This window comes from Copidosoma floridanum, unplaced genomic scaffold (genome assembly GCF_036245765.1).
Source record: "Copidosoma floridanum isolate Cflo_tuat_1 unplaced genomic scaffold, Cflo_Japanese_pri ptg000001l, whole genome shotgun sequence".
In the NCBI taxonomy this organism is placed as follows: domain Eukaryota; kingdom Metazoa; phylum Arthropoda; class Insecta; order Hymenoptera; family Encyrtidae; genus Copidosoma; species Copidosoma floridanum.
In genome coordinates this window covers 14,922,319-14,927,992 of record NW_028321878.1, presented here as the reverse complement: position 1 = coordinate 14,927,992, position 5,674 = coordinate 14,922,319, and positions in this window count along the sequence as shown.

Genomic DNA, 5,674 nt, shown 5'->3' with positions numbered 1-5,674 from the left:
TTTTTTCTAATGTCCATCGACGGTAATTTACTAAAAAGACGGAGAAGCAGTAGCGGTATTCTCACCACAGCACGAAACTTTCTTGCCAGCTCTAATTTATCGTGGACAACATCGAAATACCAAATATTTTACTAACATTAGCTTTAACCGAGAAGGAGGGATGCAGTGCAGGGCCGACGACGCGTCATTGTCCATATGTACGAAGGAACGATGAGCTTGTGTGGATGTCGATGAGCAAAAATAATCACGTCATCATTGTAAAAAGTATACACTATCTTTAGCGCAAGTAATTGCAACGAAGGGCGTTGAAAGTTTAACTAAATGACATGTAAATGATTTTTTGTTTGTTTGTGAAAACAGCGTCGAAGGAAAAAAGGGTTTTTTCTTCGGTGCAGTTGGAACACTCGCTGGTATAAATACATATATGCCGTGAGTCTAAATAAAAAATAAAAAAAATCAATCAAACAATTTTTCATGAATAAAATACACACACAAAGTCTCGAATGAAGAAACGGAGGCCTTTGCTGTTTTGTCTTATCTGTTTTGTATAAGTGCATTGTTTTACGCCGACGAAATATACTTTACTGTATTTTGTAATAAATTTATAAAGATATATTTGTTATACGAATAAAGTATACGATTTTCGTAAATTCTATATTGATTTCTCAATATTATCTCCAAAAATCTTGCCCCCAAAAACATGCATCATTCGTGAAAAAAAAGTTACAAATCACACATGCCCACCATACTGATATAATATGAGTCGCCGATTGTTTCGAGATCCTTTCTAAAAACCAACAAAGCGTAGAACTCGTAATATCAGGAAACAAACCAGTTAATTCCTAATTTTATCTATTTAGATATACGTACAGAAAAATCGCAAAAAAGTAAACTCAAAAAATTATCGAAGTATTAGACAAATAAAGCTCACCTATCATTATCGACGTTTCGCCAAGTCACTTGCTCGTTTGCAAGTAGTAAATATTTATTCGGCACCAGAAAACTTCAAAACAAATATTTTTTGTCCTATCCCATACGCATGAATAATTCGAGCATCGCAGACACGACGTAAAGCGAAATAATAAAGCACTAATTCTAATGTTGTTTACATTACCTCTATAAAGACTTTGATCTCGCATGCATGACTGTCTTGTACTTTGCATCTCCTTTTTTTGCGTATACTAAGCGAATTTAAAAATTTCATCATACTTTCAAATAAGGGAATACCCGTAGCGCAGTGACTGAGTACACTGCTAAAAAAGGTTGTCTACGCTTACGGTCTTCCTGTCTGCCTTTCTGCATCTCATCTGTTTCTACTTGCAAACACATGAGCAATAAAATCAGAGAATTTACCCACAAAAGCAATGAAGGAAGCAATTTTTCAAAGTAAAAAACTGCGTGATGTTTAGAAAAATATATCGTCTATGTGTAACTGCTTTGGAGTGAAGCTTTTTCAAATGGGATAGAAGAGGTTTTTTTTTTTTTTTTTGAAGAAAGTCCATCAGGATTTTGTAATAAATTATATACGTTAAAATTGTCTGTTTTGCTGAAAAATAAATATTTTGTGAGTGAAAACCTTAATCATTAATTCCCATTAATTTATCTGAGAAGCTCAAAACGAAGAATTTCACATTACTAACCATGCATGCGCTGAAAAATTACATTTATTTACCTAATCTGTACAAGTAAATTGTGAGAATTAGGAAAAAAAATTCTCTAATCCAATCGAAATCGGTAACTTCATTGTAGCAATTTATATCAATTGAGTCGGACCAGTGGTGCAAGAACTTGAGGGCTACGTAAAATACCTACCAGAGGATTTATTCCAGTATCAGTTTTGTATGAGTATAAACGTTGCCAACTCTAAATGACAAGACCTATCAAGCTAAAATACACAAATTAAAAATAAAAATGCACGAGTTCATTATACAGATTTTGATGTATCTGAAGACCTCGAGCTCTGACTTATAGATAGACTGACACTGCTGAGAAACGCGCCAGCCTCAGCCAGCCGATAGCGCACGAACGTAGGAGTGAGGAGCGCAAAAGTCTATGGTTAATAAGTGTTTTAATGAGTTTTAATGTTTAACAACTTGTAGCTGAACTAGCAACTACGTGCAGAAAATAATCACGCTGTTTTAAAAAGGGAACTTTTATTCTTTAAAGAAAAAAGGGTTATGCAATGTTGTTCACAGAAAGTCTCTTTAGAGAATAACGTTTTCTCTCTCCTTCGTTTCGAACTACAAAACAAGCTGCCATGGCAACAAACTACTAAAAAATAGAACAATAACGCTATGTTCGAATGTCTCGTGATGACCGTCTACGAGAGGGAAAGGAACCTCCTCTCCACCCTTACCCCTCTCGTCCCGTAATTTCACCGATAGAATGCGTCTGTAGTGACAAATCGGCCCTGAACGACACCACTTCTTCTATCCTCAGGCACGCAAACATCGTATCAACGACCGCTATGCGTGAGACATTCGAACGAAGCACCTCCTTTCACAAAAGAAACTTAACGCTTTTTTACTAAAGAGAAGGAGAGGAAAAAATTATAATTCGTTGTTTCTAATTAGCCGACTCTGTCGGGAACACAACTAATACAAAAAATAAAAAAATAAAAATAGTCATACATTTTATGAATAATTATCTTTAAAAACAAAAGGATAGAATTTTCATTACAATTTTTGACACTCAAGATCAGCAGCGTTCAACTCAATACTTCAATCTTCTGGAGAAGACAATGTCATGTACTTTAAGTATCTTAAAAATTGAGCTCTTCTCATGCTTGCAATAAAAAATTTTTTATCCAGAAGCAAAACACTCTCACTTCAAGGTTTGGGAGAAAAGTTCAAAATGTAGAATCGTGCCAAAAAAAGTGTATGTTATATTTGAGCATGTCAAAAGTGCACATAAATTTCTTCAGATTTTACTCCAGAGAAATTAAAAAAAAAAAAAATAAAAAAAAAAAAATAAATATTTACAATTTTTCTTTATGAGGGAACAAAATTATGTGTCATTTAAATTGAAATTAGGGAATTTTATAAATTTGCTGAAAAAAAAGAAAAGAAGATGCTCGGCAAAAAAATCAAGCCTTATTGCTAGGCATTATTGAAAAATATAATCAATTACACTCGTACACTTTCAATTTCGATTGTATTTAATAAAACCAATTAATGAAGCAGTATTGCACGATATTAAAAGACTAGTCGACAACAGACAATAAGTACACCCTGCATATTTAGTTAGGTAGAGGAACCATCAGTAAAATAATATTCCTAATGTGAAATGGCCATTTCATTTTTCCTAATACGTAATAATCTCTGTGAATTCCTCCCTCAGTCTTATGACAAAGTTATTAGCTATTATTTTTCCTATAAATTATATAGCTGTATTTATCCCTATAATCAGCTACAGTAATATTTATAATTAACTACAAAGTAGCTATAATTATTTACAAATACTAAGTATTACAAGTAGCTGTTTATAGCTATAAATTTGACGCGAATTTTAAACAACATAATTTATTTAATAACATTTTTTTCTAAGGTATATCAGACATAATGTGTGCTATTATCCGTATAATAACAAAAAACTGGGGGAGTTCAAGTATTTTTTAACAAAAAAAATAAAAAAAACGAAAAAGTTTTACTGTTCAAATTATTTTTGGTTATTATTCAAAAATACTTTGACCCCCCAGTTTTAATGTTATTATACGTATAATAGCGTCTATTAAGACTGATATGCCTTACAAAAAAAAAAGATTATTAAATAAATTTTGTTGTTTAGAATTCACGTGAAATTTATAGCCGTAAGTAGCTACTTTTTATAGTTCTTAAATGTAAATGATTATAGCTACTTTGTAGTCAATTATAGCTATTATTGTAGCTGATTACAGCTGTAAATACAGCTATTATTTATAGTTAAAATAATAGCTAACGATTTTTGACTGAGGGAGAAGAATGTATATTGATTCACAGAGATTAAATCAGAAATTAACACAGACCTTACGGGGGAAAATCTATTTTTAATTTTTTTTTAGGCCTACAACGATTGTAATAGTGTAAAAGCTAGTAAATAAGTAACGCGTTTTCGACAAAATAACGGTATTGCAACTAATTTTTCTCCAAACTCAACCGTTACATAAAGCTTAAAATCTTAATTCGAAAGTGTGAAACGCACGTTTGAGGTTCCAGCGTCGTAGTGTCGCCATATTAGACATATGTCATTAATATTTTAGATTACACTAAATCTAAGTGTACCCTTTTTATTGTGTTTATAATTGATGGAGTCGTCGTATTTCCATAGGTTAGCCAATGTTTTTTTTGCGGCAGTGGTGCTAACTATCAAAGTTTTTTAAGCCAATTAGGGCTGCAAGATGCGGGTTGGTTACTCGTTGGAACCTCCTTAACTTGTACAAACCCCTCCCACCATGTATAGGTGTATAAACAGGACTTTTGTACAGGTTAAATGTGCGTTTTATACTTTCAAATTAAGATTTTAAGCTTCATGTGACGATTAAGTTGAAAAAAAATTAGTTGCCACACCATTATTCCCTCGAAAACATGTTATTTGCCAGTTTTTGTAGTATTACAATCGTTGTAGGCATAACAAAAATAATAAATACAGATTTGTCCCCATAGGCCTGTGTTAATTTCCCCCAACTTGGCTATATATATTGCGAAAGTCACCTAACGTTTTGGGATCCTAATATGGTAACATAACTTCAAACAGTTGACGTACAAGTTAATGAAATGCTTCGAGCGCATTAAAATTGTATTGCATATTTCATCATAAGCAGTTTTCATTACAAGAATAAACATTATTATAATTTTTTATTGAACTGTTGAGCAAAAAGTTGATGAAAAGCAATTTTTACTCGACTCTTTACTTTATACGTAAATGAGACGTAAAAGAGGGTGACGTTGCTGTGACTTAACGATAACGACATCTTTCTCGTGTAAAAGTATACTTATGTATATTATATGTACACAAGTAGTCTATACGAAGAATAATTAAAATTTTTTACATAAAATAGTTAATATTTTTTATCTTACTATCTTGTGATAATGTCCAACAACCTATATGGGTGTCAATATGCTAATCTGTTCAGATGGTATTTTTTTGTGTCTTTGTGGTGAAGTTATTCGTCTTCATCTCATTAGCTACATCAAAAAATCACTGCTCTTTAAGTAAAAACTGAGCTAAAGTGGATTTTGAACAACTTTTTCGTGTGATTTAATTAAAAAATTGTATCCATAATTTTAGGCGATCGTGCGATTTAATATAAAAGCTTATCAAACAACATTCTGGACTTTTAATTTGGTACCAAACTACCTTAATTGCATGATAACACGTTTAATTTATCTTTGATTCATTATAACTTACAAAATACATTTGTTAAGGAACGTATGAAAACAAAAGAGTCGGTTCAAACGAAAATTAACGAACATGCGATAGTACAAAATTACTTTGTCGGATAAACAATACCCTAACATTAAGGTCTAATAATATTTTGGCTTTGATATTAGTATCCTTGTGTCATTACAGTGGTATAATCGACTAAATATTGTACGGTTTATGTAACAAAAAAAAGTTAACGAGTCTCTTGTGAAATGCTTATTTAATTATTTATTTACTCTTATTCATACATCAAAATGAATGTTCCTGTATTCGT